Here is a 22,303-nt window from a genome sequence, read left to right as displayed (position 1 = left end):
CAATTTTGCCATACGGATTGTGTTATCTTTGAATGTTTTGTATATCTCTATAATTAATTTCAATACAGGATGGCTTGTTAATCCATAGACAAAAATGCAAGCACAAATTAAAATTTCAACAGGCACTTTACAATGGCCATTTACATTTCAAAATTAAACCCATAATAAAAACTTTTGTGTACTTATAATTGGACTGATTTTTAACACCCAATGATAAACATCTATGTAAATAGCCTCCCAAAGATTTTACACTTAAGAAAAAAAGCACTTTAAATGAGCTGCTTAAAGTCACCTTCTCTGCTTTGCATGATAATTGTAATGCAAAATAATAAACAGCACAGGGCAGGAGTACAGCACTTCTAGGATGATAGGGTGCCATTTATATGAAGATAATTAGGCATTTAAAACCTACCAATACCAATTTTAAAACCTACCAATTAAAAAAAAAAGTGTGCTTACAGTAAACTCATTGAAATAAATTTCCATTTGCCTCTGCCTTGCTTTCATTACAAATATGTCCACAGCTTGTACAGCACAAGGACTCTGTTTTTGTGTGTAGGAAGTGAGGTGACGATTAAGAGTTCATAACCCAGCCTATCTTTCTATAAAAACAAAGAAGTATTTTGTAGAGATCTGCTGTAAACATATGAACCATATGCCATTGTTAAAAAGGAAGGAAAGAGTTGTGTTGGCAGAAAGACTTGTTACTATTAGAAAGATTGATGCGTGAACAGAACTCCATACTCCTGTTCTCCTAGATTATTCTGGGAAGAGCAAAGTAGACAATGGGATCTGTTATCAACATTCAGAGACAGATGCATGGGGCTTTGCTTTCACAGTCAATGAAACAAAATTCATCTTCTTAAGAATTTACCTGAAAATGGACCACGAACTCACATGAAAGCAATAAAGAAGCCATGTAGCTTTCCCAGATATATAAAACATATATCATTTAGACCACAAAAATATGTTAACACTTGAGCAATGAAGAAATTCCTAACAGATTGGTCAGTAGATTATCAGTAGATAATTTTTACTATTATTAGTGCTACATTCATTCATTCATTCATTCATTCATTCATTCACTCCTCCATTTATCAGACATTTATTAGTCACCTACTTAGGCATTCTACTACATGCTGACAATTCAAGTGAGAATTCAACACTCAAAAGAGATGAAACACATGTTTAAGCCAACAATTTCGGTAAAATAGGGGAAAATTATGAGTGAATCCTATACAAAGTGTAATGGAAACAGAAAGGAGAAAATGACTTAGTCTGCTATAAAGGAAGATTTCATAATAGGCAGTGTTTGAACTACATTTTGAAGGGTAAGCAGGTGTTTGTTGGAGAATGAAGAGGAAAATAGCTAGAAAAGTCTGGGAGGGACTTCAGAAGCTGGAGACACCAAAGTGGTGGGTTTTCATGCCTGCAAGTAGTTATGTCTAAAACAGTGTTCATATGGAGGGCGTTCAATGTTACCCTATTTACTTTTCCATTACGTCTTACTCAGTGTGGTCAAGCCCTTCAGACTAGGTTGGAAGGACTATTGATTTAAATAATTATAAAAGTCAGGAGAATTATTTCAGGCATCACTGAATTTAAGAGCTGAGAAGAATCTGTGTCTCTCTTGAATTTGCCTTCCTCAGTGTTGGTTCCTCTCTCAAGGTTATACTCTATGAACCTGGCAAACCCAGCAGAAATTTGGATTGGTAGAGGGGATGATTCTTCCCCAAGGGAAACTGGCATATTGTCCCCAAAGTGTTCACCAATTTCCCAGAACTATTTATTGAATAGTCAAAACTGTTTATATATACCAAAAACTTTATAAATTAAAAAAATAGAGGAAAAGATAGAAAGTCATCATAAAGAGGAAAATGGCCACCTATTTTCTTCAGTGTTTTTTTTCCCCTCAAATATACACGCATGTAGGCTTTTAACGGTGTGAAAAAATCACTGTGAGGCATGAAGATGGGAGAAATCGACATTTTCTTTCACTGTGCATCTCAATACCACATGCTTTGCCTTGGCCTTTTCTGTTACTCTCAGAATTAATGCATACCAAGTGATAAATAATATATCAGACAAATAGAAAAATAAATCTTGACATAATGAAAAAACTGAACTATTTTTGCAAGCCAAAATATTTGGATATTAACAATGCTGTAAATATTAATTTAGCAGAAAATAATAAATTGATTCTAGCAGGATTTACTTAAATTATTTTTATATATCTTCATAACTGTAATCCAAAAGAGGAAAATATGGGACAAATTAGAAGTGGAAGTTTTATTACAATGTTAATAATAGTTCACACTTAATTGCGATCACATCTTTAATCTTATCTTTCTCCCACCAATGGCTCGTTTTTATTCTTATTATCTTGTTTTCAGTACAGAATTATCACCCACTGGTTTTCAATTACAGAGAGGCCCATATTGATTCTACTCTTGATTTTAACTCACAACTGAAAAATTACTCATTTAGTTCTATAAAGCTGTATTCTGTATCTAGTTTAAGCTCTTCTAAAAAATTATGTGGACTCAAAATACAGAAAGATAAAACTCATAAACAGAACTGTTCAGTTATATAAAGCTATTGGGAAACAGACTTTAAATTATTTTAACTCAAATCACTATTAAAATGTAAGAAGACAAATAGTAATCAAAAATGTCATCACCATATGGAGGAAAACTTGATGTCAGTCACAGCATTTATAAAGAACAGGTGGCGCTTAAGCAATCAGAAACCCCTTATGGAATTATACAAATGTAACCTAAATTCCATAGATCTGTAGTAAAGTGATGTACATAAATTAGACAAAAGATCTTTCATTAACACATATATTCTAAGTTGTTTGACTGTGATTTCCAAAGTTTCAGAAGGGATGAAAATATTCTTCTGCACATCACATTGTTTACTTCTACATTTTCTAAGGAAATAATTGCATCCTTTGTTTCCTCTCAAAAGCTGTGCATATTCCTTCCTTGAAGAGGGACCCATGTCTCTGAACCCACCATAGGTGTTCCACTACCTTCTGTCCCCAGGATCTGGCAACAGGAATAGTGGGTGAGAGGAGAAGGATACTGTGTTCCGTCTGGTCTTGAAGATCATCAGCTGAGTCATTTGGAGTCTGACACGTCTGAAACTCTCCAGCCATCGCATGTGCTGTCCAGAGAAGAGGTTCTAAAGCCCCTCAGTGTACGAGCCATGCGGAGTGTGCAAATCTTAAACCAGAACCGATTTTTCTGAACTCAAATTTTACACAATTCATAGAAAGCCATTTGGGGGATAAAGAAAGCTTCTCGGAGCAAGTGAAAATGTTGAAGCAAAAGCAGAGCTTCAAAATGTTTTGAGGAAGAGCAGATTGATATTCTGAGCTGTGCTTTTGTAGTAGTCTCCTAAGAAAGTATCTTTATACTTCAGCATTTTCAAATCATATTAGTGGTTATGCCCCTTGATAATTGGAATAAAACTCTCATTTTTGAAAAAAACATCCTGAGGTTGTATTTCATTTGAGGTCTCCTGTCTGACTTGAGGAGAGCAATTACTGGCTACAGATTTTCCACTGTTAATAGGTGAGCCTTGTAATTACCTCCGAAAGGAAATTCCCCTTTCTGAGTTCCTCCATATTAATCTAATTTCTGGAATCGACTGAGTAGTGCAAAATCCCAGATGGCGGACTAGAGTGCTACTGACTCAGTTTGTTTCACATTTTTATTCAGAATTCACACAAATGTCCATTTTGCGCTGTTTTTTTTTCCTTTAATATGAAAAGAAATTCAAGGTTAAACTTTCTGAAGAAAACAGAGTTTATTTCAACTGCACAGGTATACTAAGCAGAACTCAGGCATACAGATCACAACTAAGCTGTTTCCACTTTTTCTGCATTTTATGACTTTTATGTCCACTTTCCTTTCAGAATCCGTTAAAAATATGTTAACTGCTCCTGAACCACCTGATTTCTTAATACCTTCTCTGTGCTTGATGCCACACCCAACCATAGATTTACAAGTAGTTGGTATCACTGAAAGCCGCAGTTTCAAAAGTTATTTCTCACATACAAAATCAGGCATAATTAATACCAGCATTTCCACATACTGATGCTTTTACCTCTTATTCTGTAAGAGATTCTGTAAGAGATTCTCTTGGGATGCTTGCCACTTTCTATTTGATTCAGTGTCCATTTGCATACCTCCAGCTGAATTTCTGTCAGTCCCTTAAAAGGATCAGGACCTTGCTTATGATTCCGCCCTCTACACTGCTTCTCACAGGACCTGGTAGGAAAAAAACTCAGTAAATATCTGTTGAATCAATGAAAGAAAGGATGAAAGAAAGTATATTACATTAGTCTTCTGATATTTTCTCCAGGGTTCTATTTTTAAAGTTTATCGAATCAGATATAATTTCTTCAGTAGTGAATGGATTTGTTATTCAGCTTCTGACTTGGGAATAACACCGAATATCAGTATTTGGGTAAACGTTCTCATGTCAGAAATACCTTTATTCATATTTATAAGTTTATTTAGGTGGATTCAGCTTTAATTTTTTTCATTGGTCAAATGAGTATACTACTTCCTACCTAATATATTCATAGTAAGTGAAGAGATAAGGCCTGTTCCTAAATTATATCAAGCATCTTTAAGTACCATTTATAGTGAAGCAAAGGATTGCTTTCCTTTTTTTTTTTTTTTTTTTTTCAGAATTTTCTAGGGCACACTGAGTTGTTAAAATATAAGGAAATAAATATAAAAATATAAAGTATGTAAAATAAAAAGAAAAATTAGAGACAGGAATATGCATTCTCCTGTTGAAACATATAACAAAAACAATAATAATGCTGATATTTATTTAGAGCTTACAGTTGTTCAGAATGCATTGTGCTAAGTGCTTCATATGCAGTTTCCAGTTTAATCCCAACAATCATCTTACGCTATAGGTACTATTATTATCCTTTTCTTCCAGGCAAGAACACTGAGGTTCGCAGAGATTAAATAACATGTCCAGAGATGATAAGTGATGAGCAGGATGATGAGGATTCAAAACCAGGTGTACCTCACCCAATGCCTTCATTCTCTACTTTTCTATATTGTCCCTGTACTGGTGGGAGAGGCTGCTGAAAACACACTAGCATGACCAGTGGGGGCATCATAGCCAATCAAAGGTACCTGGGTTGATTTCCTATGTTAAATCTTTTCTTCCTTCCTTCACTCATAAGCATGGGGCACTCAGTGCCTTTGGGTGGCCAGTGAAATTTCAAATAAAAATCTCTCTCTGGAAAGGGCACTGAGGTTAGAGATCTGAGTGTCACCCCCTCACCTAGAGGAGGTAGAGCTGGTGCTCTCCTCTGAAAGGCAGGAAGAATTTGAATCCATCTGCAAAATAACCTCTTTCTGGTAATCAGGGGGTCTTCCCCCACTGGGTTCAAAGGGCTTCCCTCTTCTTTGTTGTGCAATTTCTAAAGCATTGTGCAATACATAAAGAAAAGACCAAGAACATATCATTGCCTTGGAAACTGCTATGGAATTTGACAGACTGTAGGTTGTTCAGAGCAAATGTTCTGTTGCTGCACAGAGTCCATGCAGTAGCGGTGACTGGCAAAGTGGATGAATGCTCATCTGCTAATCTTGATGTCAACTTAACCTGTCATCCCTGCCCTAAGGATAGGGCGGGAAGTTTGTCTGGTGCTTTCTTTAAATTTGGACTTTTGAACTATTTCATTCCCAAACTGTCAATGACGGAATAAAAAGATAGGAGCTGAAGACAAAACAGCAGCTCTCTGGAGTACTTATCCACAGCTCATGGAGATGAGAATGTGCAACCTGTGTTTTCAATAGACGAAATTCTTACTGCATAATCTTGGGAAACGATACTGCTTGTTTTCAAAATGATTGTGACTCTTATGCCACATTTATAATAGCAAAAGGTAAGGGGAAAACCTGGATTTAGAATGCCGCTCACTGTGGTCCTTTCGAATAAATGTCTGGGAAAACAAATAAAACTCTGTATAAAATAGGAGGGAAAAAAGTAAGAAATGAAGGTAGGAAGACAGTCCTTGGAAGCTGTTTACCAAGAAGCAAATGTGACTCTGGCTAGTTGTAGCATTTTATTTATTTGTTTGTTGGTGGAAGCATTGAGAAGAAAAATAAAAGTGATCCTTTTGTGATCCTGTTTGGCCGTGACAGATTCCTTCAGCATTGCCATAGTAACTGAGAGAAGTGCATTTATGAATAGACTCGGATTTCTAAGGCTTGAGTTTCCTGCCAAGAAGAGCACACAGGGTGGAGAAAACAGAGGAAAGTCAAGGCAAAGGGAAAGAAAACAGATTGAGGTGTTGATTTCCAAGCGCTCTCATTCGGAGAGTGCGGGCACACACCAGGTCCGGACACTCTTACCTTTCTGGGCTCTCTTCTCAGATTCAGAGATGTTGAATTAGTCCTCTTTCAGCAGAATAAGTTTAGGCAATTTCTACAGCTCTTTTTGATGCTGAAAAGGGGAAAACAATGCTCTGGGTTACCAAAATTTATGCATGAGAAGAAGGAGAATCTCCTCTGACATGGCTAGATAAGGTCATGGAAAAGAGATGGAAAACATGGATGCTTCTTGGGTGAGGAAAGTAATATTCAAACTTACTAAGTGAAAAGACCTCGACTGAAGAGAAAGCACCCAGCCACCTTGTCCGACTTGTCATTTCGCTAAGTGTCTTGGCCAGATTACCTAAACAATAACAACAACAACAGTGAAAGAGAGGGGATCAATGGAAACGGACACTCAGTTCTGTCACGGGGAACAGAGTGGTGGGGACAACATGGCAGACAGAGCAGCCTGAGATGCACAGCCACGATGCTATCCCAGCTAATTTCTGGAAAGAAGGAATGAGAGCTCAGTGTTGCCAGATCTTCCTATTTTTCAAGAGAAACTGGAAGATTGTTATGTGCAGTCTTCTGATATTTTAGTTACGCTCAAAGATTTTAAAATACCATTAAGCCAAACAAAATATGCCTAGAAATTACTTAGCTCCTAGATGAACAGTTCCTGACTTCCAGGGTCTGAGTCTAAATGCATAGCTGTATCTCTGGAGCACAAGCTGAGGGTAACAAGGAAGTGGCCAGAGATGAGAGAAATTCAGGAGATGGAAATGGGCAGAGGGGATGATGAACTGTGACCAGACTGAGAGACAGGCACTACCTAATCTCCAGAGCTTGAGGTAGAAAGCAGATGCTTTGGGCTTCACATTTTATTTTATTTTGTTTAAAGTTTATTTATTTGTTTTGCGGGAGGGAGGGGCAGAAAGGAGAGAGGGACAGATCCCAAGCAGGCTTCCTGCTGTCAGCACATGTCAGCTGCTGACACGGGGCAGCTTGATCTCACCAACCATGAGATCATGACCTGAGCCAGAATCAAGAGTTGGACACTTAAGCCACTGCACCCCACAGGCGCCCCCAGGCTCCCTATTTTAATATTCAATATTTGTCTAGTGCCTGATCCATATTAGAAAATGTGCTAACCAGAAAACTTTAATAGACCACTTGATTCTCCAGATTGATTTCTTTTATTTCAGATATAATTTTTACTAAGAAATAACACAGAAGATTAGACATATTCACACATATAGGATTATAAGTAGCATATACACAAAATTTAAGGAATAGTAATAGAATGAATATCCATCTAGCTATCTTCCAGCTTACTTAACAGACCATTATGAGGACTTTTGAGGCACTTTGTGTGCTCTTCCCCAGTTGCATCCCTCTCCTGCCCAGATATAATCACTATCCTAAATTTTGTAAAAATAGCCCCCTTGCTTCATTTTCTTTTAGCTGCTATGGTCTTGTGTGGTTGTTTAAATTTGTTTATATATGGTTATTACTACTACCATTGCTTATAATAAGCGTACTATGTACACTATATATATTATGTACTTTATACAATATGTATATTATATAAAATATACTACTATTAGTATATGCAGATAGTGTATTTGTTTACAGTTGCTTTTTAAAATTTTTTTTTTCAACGTTTTTTATTTATTTTTGGGACAGAGAGAGACAGAGCATGAACGGGGGAGGGGCAGAGAGAGAGGGAGACACAGAATTGGAAACAGGCTCCAGGCTCCGAGCCATCAGCCCAGAGCCTGACGCGGGGCTCGAACTCACGGACCGCGAGATCGTGACCTGGCTGAAGTCTGACGCTTAACCGACTGCGCCACCCAGGCGCCCCTACAGTTGCTTTTTAAAAAATGTTTTATTATTTATTTTTAAGAGAGAGACAGAGTGTGAGAGGGGGAGGGGCAGAAAGAGAGGGAGACACAGAATCTGAAGCAGGCTCCAAGCCCTGCACTCTCAGCACAGAGCCCAAGGTGGGGCTCAAACCCACGCACCACAAGATCATGACCTGAGCTGAAGCTGGACGCTCAACCGACTTAGCCACCCAGGTGCCCCCATAGTTGCTTTTGATAGACATTTGGTGTCTCTCATATTTAAATTCTACATAAATACAATCATACTTAATGTATTTTTCTAACGTGATTTTTTTGGGTTCAACAGTACTTTATTTTTTAAAGTTTTTATTTTAATTCTAGTTAGCTAACATACAGTGTTATATTAGTTTCAGGTGTATAATATAGTGATTCAACAATTTCATACATTACCCGATGCTCATCATGATAAGTGCACTCCTTAATCCCCATCACCTATTTAACCCCCCGCCCTGCCTCTGGTAACCCTCAGTTTGTCCTCTATAGTTACATCTGTTTCTTGGTTTGTTTCTCTCTCTCTTTTTCCTCTTTGCTCATTTATTTTGTTTCTTAAATTCTACATATGAGTGATATCATATGGTATTTGTCTTTCTCTGACTGACTTATTTCACGCAGCATAATACTCTCTAGTTCCATGTCATTGCAAATGGCAAGATTTCATTCTTTTTTATGGCTGAATAATATTCCAGGTATGTGTGTGTGTGTGTGTGTGTGTGTGTGTGTGTGTGTGTGTGTGTTTGTGTATGTATCATCATCAGTGCATCAACCAGTGGACACGGGCTGCTTCCACAACTTAGCTATTATAAATAATGTTGCTATAAACATTGAGAGCTTTGTGTTTTTATTAGTGTTTTTATATTCTTTGGGTAAATACCCAGTAGTGCAACTGCTAGATTGTAGGATAGTTCTATTTTTAACTTTTTGAGGAACCTTCATTCTATTTTCCACAGTGGCTGTACCAGTTTGCATTCCCACCAACAGTGCATGAGTATTCCTTTTTCTCCATGTCCTTGCCAACACCTGTGGTTTCTTGTGTTGTTGATTTAAACCATTCTGACACGTGTGAGTTGATATCTCATTGTACTTTTGATTTGCATTTCCATGGTGGTAAGTGATGATGAACATCTTTTAATGGGTCTGTAGGCCATCTGGATGTCTTTGGAGAAATGTCTGTTCACGTCTTTTGCCCAGTTTTTAATTGGATTATTTGTTTTTTGGGTGTTGAATTATATAAGTTCTTTATACATTTTGGCCACTAACCCTTTATTGGATATTTCATTTGCAAATATCTTCTTCCATTCTGTAGGTTGCCTTTTAGTTTTGTTGGTTGTTTCCTTGGCTGTGCTTTTTATTTTGGTGTAGTTCCAATAGTTCATTTTTGCTTTTGTTTCCCTTGCCCAGGAAACATATCTGGAAAAAAGTTCTATGGCCATTGTCAGAGAGGTTACTGCCTATGTTCTTTCTTAGGATTTGTATGGTTTCAGAACTTGCCTTTAGGTCTTTAATCCATTTTGAATTTATTTATTTCAACAATACTTTAAAATTCACCCACACTGATGTTTATAGCTATAATTACTATATTCTTATTGCTGTGTATTTATTCCATTGTATTATGGAATGTAGATATTTTTTCTACTGTAAAGAGCCATTTGGGGTGTTTCTGTTTTTTTACTGTCATGAAAATTTTCACCCAAGCTTTCTCTATTAGTCAGGGTTCTCCAAAGAAACAGAAGCAATAAGATAAGTATATATCTAATTATATCTGTATATCTATATCTATCTAGAGATAGATTTATCATAAAGAATTAGCTTATTCATAGTTATTGCTTATACATAAGCAATTATGGAGGCTGTCAAGTCCCAAAATCTGCTGTCAGCAAGCTGGAGACCCACGAGAGCCAATATGTAGTTCCAGTTTGAAAGATGGCAGGTGAGACCCAAGAAATGCCAATGATGTTGGAAAACAATATCAGTCTGGTCTACCAATTTAGATGTTAGTCTCATCCCAAAACACCTTCACACACACATCCTGAATAATGTTTGACCTGGGTACCTGTGGCTCACTCAAGTTGACAGATAAAATCAACCATCATAGATTCTGATCCACTTGTGCAAGAATTCGTACAGAAAATATATATGGGAAATATAATGAAGGATCATAGAGTATGTACCCAATAAACTTCAGTTTGTTTTTGAAGTGGTTGTGCCAATGTACATTTCTATTAGAAATTTGTAAGAGTTGCCATTGCTCCACATGTTTGCCAATGTGTTTTTTTCCTCAGTCTTTTTTGACAACGTGGTGAATGTGAAATAGAATCTTACTGTGGTTTTTACATGCATAAGCTAAGCATCCTACTAACGAAATAGAAAAACAAAAGCAGAATATGTCCAAAAAATGTAAAATGGAGGAAATAATAAAGATAGGGGTAGAAATCAATACCAACTCTAGATCTATATCTATCTATGTATCTATCTAAACATTGAGAAGAAACAAAGCCGGAAGTAAATTCTTTGTAAAGATGTCCAAAAATAACCTCTAGCCAACATGTCCCTGACCAGCAGATGAGGCAAGAAAAAGATTCAAATTGTTAAGGAAAATAACTGCTATTATTCATGTATGATTTTATTATTTACATAGAAAACCTAAAAGACTCATGGACAACTTATTAAAATTAATAAGAGAGCTTAGCAAATTTTCTAGATGTAAAATTAATACAAATGTCAAGTCTTTTTATAAATTATGTAAAATAACTACAAAATCCAATAAAATAAGAAAATAGTAACAAATTTGTGGGGTTCCTGGGTGGATCAGTCCCTTAAGTGTCCAACTCTTGATATCAGCTCAGGTCTTGATCTCAAGGTTGTGAGTTTGGACACTGCACTGGGCATGGAGCCTACTTTTTTTAATTTTTATTTTTAATGTTTATTCAGTTTTTGAGAGAGAGAGAGTGTGTGTGAGGGAGGGGCAAAGAGAGAAGTAGATACAGAATCTGAAGCAGGCTCCAAGCTCTTGGCCCAGAGCCTGATGCGGGGCTTGAACTCACAAACCATGAGATCATGACCTGAGCTGAAGTTGGATGCTTAACTAACTGAGCCCCAAATGTGAAGCCTACTAAAAAAATTTTTTTTAAAGTAACAAGTTTGTAAGCAATAAAGGAATAAAACTAAAAAAAAGTTCACAAATTTTAGGTAGATAAATTTTAAACTTTATTTTTAAATATTAAATAAGATGTAAATAATGTAGAGACACATCATGTTCTTGGACAGAAAGACTAAATGTTCAATATATGGGTTATATATTATTCCAGTCAAAATCTTAATAGTTTTTCATAAAACTTGGTAAACTGATTCTAAATGTATATGTAAGAGCAAGGGATCAAAATGGTTAAAATGCTTTTAAAATTACTTTCTCCACCAGAAGTCAAACCTTATTATTACTAAGTGTCTAGCATATTCTCTAACTGGCTAAAACTGAGTGTCTCCTACATGTATTCCAGCTCCAGCAACATTCAGGTCACAACTTCCCAGTAGTTATTCTTTCCCTGCCTCCCCGTGCCCCAGAATCCCACCCTATGCATATGTAGTTTAGTATTCAGTTAGGTACTTAGAGATCTCTAAGCATATTTCTGGAGCTCTTTGTCTACTTAGCTACTGTCTGGTACTCTATCCATCAAATTCCAGCTTTTTTCATCTATCTAAACTCCAATCTCTGTGCTTTAAACTCAGAGAAACTACTGGGATGTTCTTGGACACCCCCCTTTCTGTACTGTCTCTGGTAAGTGCATCTAGATAGAACGCTTGGGAAGCTCATCTTGTTTATATCCTTCCTCTCAGGGATCCAGTCCTGTGCTGCTGCTATCTGATATCTGAAAACAGAGGTTCAAATATTTTGCCCTGTTTTTTAGTTGTATATAGTAGGGGATTTAGTATGGTACTAGTTAGTCCATGATGATCAGACTCTCATGACTCCTTTTGACACAAACCTAGAAATGTAAAAGCTTCTTGGCTAGTTGGTATGACACGATGTCCCTGGTTAATCTTGTATATTTTGGGCAGCAGATCTGACATCAGTTTCTTCTCTAAGAAGTCCTGATTCCTTTTATGGGAAACGGTATCTGAAGACCACAATCAGAATTCTGAAGAAATTCATAGCTACTGAGCTATTTCTTTGTTTCTAGATTCTTGCAGTTGCCAGAGCAAAGATTTACTAGATCTGTATCTACAGGTATAGCTACATCTAGATACACAGTGAATTCACACTATTCTCTCTCAAACTCAATCCATCAGGTTCTACCCTTTTTCTCTACCAACACTTATGTTGTCAAGATCACCAATGTCCTGTTTTCTAAATCCCAAGGTCAATTCTCAGTCTTTTCTTTTTAAATTCTTTTTTAATGTTTATTTTTTTGAGAGAGAGAGCACAAACAGCAGAGGGTCAGAAAGAGAGGGAGAAAGAGAATCCAAAGCAGGCCCCACACTACCAGCACAAAGCTCAATGTGGGGATCAGACTCATGAACTATGAGATCATGACCTGAGCTAAAATCAAGAGCCAGGCACTTAACCAACTGAGCCACTCAGGCACCCCTCAATCTTTTAACTTTTTAAATAACAGAAGCTTTTGACACAGTTTATTCTTGTCCTTCCACTTTGAAATACTTTATTCCCTTATCTTCCAGGACACATCGTTTTCTGCTCAGCATCTCCTCTTGGATAGGCCAGAGGCATCTCATAGATAACATGTCCAAACCAGACCCTTTATTCCCCTTCTGAAATTTTCTCCTTACATAGTATTATCTCAGTAAATAGTAAGTCCTCCCTTCCAGTTTCTAAGGTCAAAACCTTAGAACAATCTTGACTCCTCACTTTCTTCCAGACTTCAGAAATCTCTCCATCAAATCTAATCCTCTTTTGGGTTTTCCATAGAGAGGATCATGTCATTTGTGAAGAATGAAAGTCTGACCTCCTCCTGGCCGATTTGGATGTGTTTTGTTTCTTTGTGTTGTCTGATTGCAGAGGCTAAGACTTCCAATACTCTGTTGAATAACAGTGGCGAGAGTGGACATCCCTGTCTTGTTCCTGACCTTAGGGGGAAAGTTCTCAGTTTTTCCCCATTGAGGATGATATTAGCGTTGGGTCGTTCATATGGAAAACCCAAAAGATTCCACCAAAAAACTGCTAGAATTGATTCATGAATTCAGCAAAGTTGCAGGATATAAAATCAATGCATAGAAATAGGTTGCATTCCTATACACCGACAATGGAGTGACAGAAAGAGAAATCAAGGAATTGATCCCATTTACATTTGCACCAGAAACCACAAAATACCTAGGAATAAATCTAACCAAAGAGGTGAAAAATCTATACACTGAAAACTGTAGAAAGCTTTTGAAAGAAATTGAAGAAGACACAAAAAAATGAAAAAAGATTCCTGGATAGGAAGAACAAATATTGTTAAAATGTCAATACTACCCAAAGCAATCTACATATTGAATGCAATCCCTATCAAAATAACACCAGCATTCTTCACAGAGCTAGAACAAATAATCCTAAAATTTGTATGGAACCAGAAAAGACCCCAAATAGCCAAAGCAATCTAGAAAAAGAAAACCAAAGCAGGAAGCATCACAATCCCAGACTTCAAGCTATACTACAAAGCTGTAATCATCAAGACAGTATGGTACTGGCACAAGGACAGACACTCAGATCAATGGAACAGAATAGAGAACCCAGAAATGGACCCGCAAACGTATGGCCAACTAATCTTTGACAAATCAGGAAAGAACATCCAATGGAATAAAGACAGTCTTTTCAGCAAGTGTTGCTGGGAAAACTGAACAGCAACATACAGAAGAATGAACCTGGACCACTTTCTTACACTAGACACAAAAATAAACTCAAAATGGATGAAAATCCTCAATGTAAGACAGGAAGCCATCAAAATCCTCGAGGAGAAAGCAGGCAAAAACCTCTTTAACCTTGGCCACAGCAGCATCTTACTCAACACGTCTCTGGAGGCAAGGGAAACAAAAGCAAAAATGAACTACTGGGACCTCACCAAAATAAAAAGCTTCTGCACAGCAAAGGAGACAATCAGCAAGACTAAAAGGCAACTGACAGAATGGGAGAAGATATTTGCAAACAACACATCAGATAAAGGGTTAGTATCCAAAATCTATAAAGAACTTATCCAACTCAACACCCAAAAAACAAATAATCCAGTGAAGAAATAGGCAAAAGACATGAATAGACACTTCTCCAAAGAAGACATCCAGATGGCAAACCGACACATGAAAAAATGCTCAACATCACTCCTCATCAGGGAAATACAAATCAAAACCACATTGAGATACCACCTCACACCTGTCAGAATGGCTAACATTAACCACTCAGGCAACAACAAATGTTGGTGAGGTTGCGGAGAAAGAGGATCTCTTTTGCATTGTTGGTGGGAATGCAAGCTGGTGCAGCCACTCTGGAAAACAGTATGGAGGTTCCTCAAAAAACTAAAAATAGAACTACCCTACAATCCAGCAATTGCACTATGAGGCATTTATCCAAGGGATATAGGTGTGCTGTTTCGAAGGGACACATGCACCCCAATGTTTATAGCAGCACTATCAACAATAGCCAAAGTATGGAAAGAGCCCAAATTTCCATCAATGGATGAATGAATAAAGAAGATGTGCTATATATTCAATGGAGTATTACTCGGCAATCAAAAAGAATGAAATCTTGCCATTTGCAACTACGTGGATGGAACTGGAGGGTATTATGCTAAGTGAAATTAATCGGTCAGAGAAAGACAAAAACCCTATGACTTCACTCCTATGAGGACTTCTAAGAGACAAAACAGATGAACATAAGGGAAGGGAAACAAAAATAATATAAAAACAGGGAGGAGGACAAAACAGAAGAGACTCATAAATATGGAGAACAAACTGGGGGTTGCTGGAGGGGTTGTGGGAGGGGGGAGGGGCTAAATGGGTAAGGGGCACTAAGGAATCTACTCCTGAAATCATTGTTGCACTATGTGCTAACTTGGATGTAAATTTTAAAAACTTAAAAATAAAATAAAAAAAATAAAGTTAAGAAGTTGAATAAAATGGCCACAAAAAATTTTTACTAACTGTGAGGATATAGTTTATAAAATTTTAATATTATACAGAGGAGGGAAAATATTTGAATGACATTTAAATGTTATAGCTATGTATGCAGATGCATTTGTTGTTTTCTCCACGAAAGGAGAATGTCTTGTTCTAAATACATGCAAGGATAAGTTAAAAAAAAATCTAATCCTCTTGGCTCCACCTTCAAAACGTATCTAGGATTTGACTATCTCTCGCTACCTCCACCACTATATTCTTGTACAAATCTTGAAAAATTGTTTCCTCAGTTGAATGATTGCAATAATATCCAAACGTGTCTCCCCATTTCCCCACTTACCCCCTAAGCATAGGCACAAATAGCCCACTAAAATATGTCACTTTATTCCATAGCACCATTCAAAACTCTTCAACATCTTCATATCTTTACAGATTAAAAGACCAACATTATTAAAATGGCCCATAAGACTGCATGTATCCTCTCTTTTGACTTTACCTTCTTTTACTGTCCCCTTACTTACTCTACACAGCCACACTGTCCTTACTATTTCTTGAGCATGCCAAGGATGTTCCTATGTTAAAAGTTTGTAGTTGCTATTCCTACCTCCTGGAGTACTGTTTTCCCAGGTATTTCCATGGCTCACTCCCTCCTTTTTACCCTCACCATAGCATTTAGCACTTGCGATTACATATATTTTACTTATTTATTGGTTTATTTTATGTTCTTTGTCACTAGACTCTTAAGTTCCATGAGGGCAAGGAGAATGCCTAAAATACTGCAGGAATTTAACAAGACTTTGATTAAAGAATGAATAAACAAAATGTTTACTGAATACCTACTGTGTGCCAGGAACTCTGCTACTTGCTAGCACATGTGTACAGCATATAATCCCTGCCCTCAAGAGAAGTGAGAGAGGCAAATGACCAATTTCCTTATAAAGTCCCTGACACTAGCCTCACACTTCCATGCACCTACTCTATTGTTATTCCCATACACTGCTTAAAGTTTCATGTGTGAGTACCCTTGATATATGATAGCCCTTTGACCTTTGAGAAAGTCATGCTCTAAAAATAGTCTAGAGGGCCAGTTCTGAGAAAGCCAAATTGGGAATTGATGCCACCTCTCTTCGTGGCTTTGGGCAAATCTAAGAACCTTTCTGCTTCTGTTTCCCCAGCTGTAAAATAGGATTAATAGTTCCTGCTACACAGGAGTCTTTTGAGGATTCTTTCATTCATGTAGTAATATTTATTGAAAATGGTAAGTGCTAAGTGGTATTATGCCTAATTAATTAGGTCCTCATCTCCCTGGTGTGGGTTATGGTGTCTGGCTGGTCATTAATAAAATATGCTGGAAGCTTTGCAGATTTTCCTTTCAGAGCTCTCCTGATGGCTGCATAAGCAGTGCAGGAATTGGGCATCCAACCTTGTAGTTAAATACATACAGCTGTTTGAGTTCTAGCATGCTCACATTTATTTAGTTCTCAGACAATGCACAATTGGAAGGTGCCGAAAGCGCCAGTTAAGAAAGAGAAATACTACAAAGGATCCTAGGGTGGTTAGTAATAAAGCCAGGAAATAAAATTAAGACTCAATTTGGATTTGCCAGATAATACCAATGGGAATCCTAACACCTCCTCTGAAAAATTCAAGTGGGAGTCAGATAATAGTAAAATAATAAGCAATATTATAAGATGTCATAGATGACATTATAGAGGAAATTATAGAAGATGTAGGATAAAACATCAACAACGGGTGATATTTAAGTGGTTGTTATATCACATCACAAGAGACTTTTTTTCCGAGACATACTTATGATAAAACTGTTAAATCTAAATTCCGCAGAAGGCAGAATCTACGTACTCTTTATATCAAGGGCAATCTCAGAGAGAAGGAATGAGGCATAAGCAGAGTGAAGCAGCTGGCTATTGTTACATGCAATTGATTGTTCAGTTCATGGGACCACGTCCTTCTGGCTCTTCTGAGGAAACATAGCAAGGTTGTGAGGTGTCAGGACTTACACCACTTATCCATTGAAATAGTTCCACCTCCTTGAGTCACCTCTTTCTTCCATACTATACCAAGGAAGATCTGATGTCTCGACTTCATTTACTGTTGCCTGTTATTGCATCTAAGTTTCAAGGGGACATACCAATAAACTGTTAGGGCTGGATCCAAAAGTCCTTCACTGAATATTGACTTCTGCTGCCCCATCAATAAAATCTCACCTGTCCAGCCTTACATGTCATCCCTTTCCAACCCTTTCTGTCTCCCTGAGTGAGAACATACTATCATAGTCATGTAAGGACAGACTGAAAGGATTATTTAATGCAGTCTCCTACCTAGTAGAAGAATTCTTCCTGAAATGCTGTTCAATGGCAGTCACTGAGTCACTGTTTGCATAATTCAGTGGCAAAGTGTTCATCTCATAAGGAAACCTGTTCCCTTTTTCCATTGTTCCTATTAAGTAATTTTTTATATTGAGCAAAAAATCTATCTACCTATCATTTCCAACCATATTCTCACTGTTATCTTTCCTATTCTTTGTTTATTTGGCCTCTGTCCAGCTTTTGACATCATGTCAGAATTTTCTTTTTCCTTAGATTTCTATCCACCATCAGTATCTGTGATAGTTGATTTTTTTCTCCTATCTCTATAGCTATTTCTTATCAAGTCTTCTCTTTCAGTTTCTCTTCCTCAATGTGTCCCTTACGTGAGCATAATTCCTAAGCTCCATCTTTGGTCATCTGATTTTTTCCTTTCAACACTTAAGTTCTGTGTGTCCTTATATAAATCTCTGATTTCAACTACCCACCCCCAATTCTCTTTTTCTAACCCAGAGGACTCAGAGAACTATAACACTGTAATTTCAATTCTCTGATGACCATCTCTACGTGGATGTCTCATAGGTCCCTGAACCTGAATGTGTCTCAAATAAAATACATCTTCTTTTCCTTCCCAATCCCTTTTTCCTGTTGTTTCTCTAGCTTAGTGAATGGGACTATCAGACAGTCATCAGTAGCCAAAGATCTAGCAAAAAAATCTAGATGCTTTTCTTTCCTCACCAGTCTGCCCTCCATGTAAACCTCCAAGGGATTCTAAATCCTTAAAAGTCTTTTACTCAGGTCAATGCTCACATTTCACAAACAGATTTTTAGGAGTAAATTTATTATGCCTCAAAAAAACCCTTTTTAAAAAAATATGAAATTTATTGTCAAATTGGTTTCCATACAATACCCAGTGCTCATCCCAACAGGTGTCCTCCTCAATGCCCATCACCCACTTTCCCCTCCCTCCCAACCCCATCAACCCTCAGTTTATTCTCAGTTTTTAAGAGTCTCTAATGGTTTGGCTCCCTCCCTCTCAAAAAAACCTATTTTTTCGAGTCCATGCCCAACAGGTAGGTATCTCTGGTCATTAATCTTCTGTCTTAACACCACTCCTATGTTGTTTTATGTTTTCTTGAGCTGACCCAGACCTACACTTATCCCCCATCCTCTAATCCACTTTTCCCCCCACATGCCCTCTAGGACTGAGCATCATCAAGCTCTTCTGGAAGTATTCCCTATGACTTCTTTGCCATATCTGATATGTACCTTTGCCGTATCTGATATGTACCATATCTGATATATATGCCATATCTGATATCTATATGTACTAAAGAACATACTTTTTGGGTCGCCTGGGTGGCTCAGTCAGTTAAGAATCTGATTCTTGATATCGGCTCAGATCATGATCTCCTGGTTAGTGAGAGCAAGCTCAGCGATGGGCTCTGTGCTGACAATGGGGAACCTGCTTGGGATTCTCTCTCTCGCTCTCTTTCTGCCCCTCCCTGGCTCATGCTCACATGTGTGCTCTCTCTTAAAGTAAATAAATCAACTTTAAAAAACTTAAAAAAAGAAGACATGATTCCTGAAATTTTTCATCTACCCTGCAGTTCTCCCTTGTTACCTACACACCTCAGGGTCAGAGGCTACACCATATTCTTGGTTCTTAGCACTAAACTTTGTTCATAGCTGAAATGCAATAAATATTTTAAATGAATGGACTCATCTCCTTCACCTACCTCACTATGCTGGCTCAGTTCAGTTGTTCATCAGCTATAACTTAGTTTACTGTTAAGAACAGTTGATTCTTATAATTTGTTGATTCCATATTTTGAAATTCTCCTACTTGCTTATTAGTAACCCCAAAAGTCAATATTTGCAGGTTTTTGAAATCATTCCTGGACATGCTCAGAGTAGTAAAAAATTTGAGTCACTCAGCAAGCGTGTTCCCAGATAAGGTCAAACAAGGCAATACTTTACTTTCTGGTTTCAGCCCTCATATTGTAAACAAGTATCCTTTTGGCAGTCTATTTAGTGCTACATTTTTCTCATTTTTTGTGCCTTTTTTTTTTTTTTTTGGCAATTCTGCTGTTTAAAATCACCATCAAGTGTAGTGCTGAAGAGTCATCTAGTGTTCCCAAGAGCAAGATGGCTGGATGTGCCTTATGGAGAAAACACGTGTGTCAGATAAACATTGTTGAGGCATGAGTTACGGTGTTGTTGATCATATCTCAGTTTTAATGAATCAACAGGAGGACACATCCAGAGAAAGGAAAATGAAATTTGGTGATCTATATACGAGACACTCCAGAAAGTGCTAAAGCAATATCTATGGTACATGATGAAGTTACAGAAAAGATGGAAAAGTGGCTAAATATGTAGATTCATAGAATTATGACTGATTTTTTTAAAGCAAGGTTGTGAGGGTAAATGACCATGAAATTAATGGTCTTGTTGCTCAGTCAGGGAAATGTTAAATCCTTCTCAGTTAGAAATACTGCATATAATTATTTATAAAACATTTACATAGATATATATGACATCACATCTATATCTATATAACAAAGTGTCTTTAAACATAAAGATAGGTTACATATCGGTCAGTTGATTAAAATATTGTGACCAGAGGCTTGCAGGAACATAACCCTGTACTTCCCCCAGAAGCAGTGACTCAATATCCACTAATTCAGTGTTTGCACATCTTTACAGAGAGTAAGTGCCACAAATAATGAGAATTGACTGAACCTCCTAACAGGTCCTAATGCCTCCAGCTTGGCCTCACTGTTGCTTGAAGAAACTTTCTAAAACTAAAATCTAATCCTGCCATTGCCCAATTTTAAATGCTTCTAGACTCCATATAGATTTCAGGATAAAGTTCAATTTCCTTAGTTTAGAATGTAAGTCAAGCCTCGTTTCCTACCAGTGCTCTGCACATGTCCTTTTTTTCCAATTTCCAGAACTACTTGTGTTTTCACCAATTCTTGTATGCTGTCTTGATTTTCCTATACATTCACACATGCTGTTCCCTCTACTTGTGATGTCCTTACTTTCTCCCTTTATTTTCAGCTAGTTAATGCCTATTCATCTTTCTAATCTTATCTCAAGTACACTTTTCTCTGTGGAACCTTTACTGACCCCTACGGTCTGATCTAGATGACTTTTCTCTGTGCCCTAGGAATACCTCTAATATAACACATACTATGAATACTTGCTTTTTCTTGTCTGTCTCTCTCACTAAACTAAAAAGTGTTTCAGAGCAGGAGTCATGTCTTTTAAATTTTTTTCTTACTAGTACCAAAGACAGTGTCTGACATATTTCACATATAGCAAAAACTAAATATATATTTTTCAATGAATGAATGAATAATTGAATGAATGACTAGTTTCATGAACTATATCCCCTTTAAATATTTGAGGAATTTGCAGGCTATACATTCAAACTTTTTATAACTCTTTCTCAATGGACATGATATCCAGAACTTTTCCAATATCTTGTCAACAGGACATATCCTGGGTCACATTCCAATTATTCAAAAGTTCATTTTATTTTATTTTTTTTTTATTTTTTTTTTTATATCATCCAATGAACTACTGTTTTATTTTTTTTTTTATTTTTTAATATATGAAATTTACTGTCAAATTGGTTTCCATACAACACCCAGTGCTCATCCCAAAAGGTGCCCTCCTCAATACCCATCACCCACCCTGCCCTCCCTCCCACCCCCCATCAACCCTCAGTTTGTTCTCAGTTTTTAACAGTCTCTTATGCTTTGGCTCTCTCCCACTCTAACCTCTTTTTTTTTTTTTTTTTTTTTTTCCTTCCCCTCCCCCATGGGTTTCTGTTATGTTTCTCAGGATCCACATAAGAGTGAAACCATATGGTATCTGTCTTTCTCTGTATGGCTTATTTCACTTAGCATCACACTCTCCAGTTCCATCCATGTTGCTACAAAAGGCCATATTTCATTTTTTCTCATTGCCACGTAGTATTCCATTGTGTATATAAACCACAATTTCTTTATCCATTCATCAGTTGATGGACATTTAGGCTCTTTCCATAATTTGGCTATTGTTGAGAGTGCCGCTATAAACATTGGGGTACAGGTGCCCCTATGCATCAGTACTCCTGTATCCCTTGGATAAATTCCTAGCAGTGCTATTGCTGGGTCATAGGGCAGGTCTATTTTTAATTTTCTGAGGAACCTCCACACTGCTTTCCAGAGCGGCTGCACCAATTTGCATTCCCACCAACAGTGCAAGAGGGTTCCTGTTTCTCCACATCCTCTCCAGCATCTATAGTCTCCTGATTTCTTCATTTTGGCCACTCTGACTGGCGTGAGGTGGTATCTGAGTGTGGTTTTGATTTGTATTTCCCTGATAAGGAGCGACGTTGAACATCTTTTCATGTGCCTGTTGGCCATCCGGATGTCTTCTTTAGAGAAGTGTCTATTCATGTTTTCTGCCCATTTCTTCACTGGGTTATTTGTTTTTCGGGTGTGGAGTTTGATGAGCTCTTTATAGATTTTGGATACTAGCCCTTTGTCCGATGTGTCATTTGCAAATATCTTTTCCCATTCCGTTGGTTGCCTTTTAGTTTTGTTGGTTGTTTCCTTTGCTG

This window comes from Panthera onca, chromosome B4 (genome assembly GCF_046562875.1).
Source record: "Panthera onca isolate mPanOnc1 chromosome B4, mPanOnc1 haplotype 2, whole genome shotgun sequence".
NCBI classification, from domain to species: Eukaryota; Metazoa; Chordata; class Mammalia; order Carnivora; family Felidae; genus Panthera; species Panthera onca.
Note: the sequence above shows the minus strand (reverse complement) of the source record.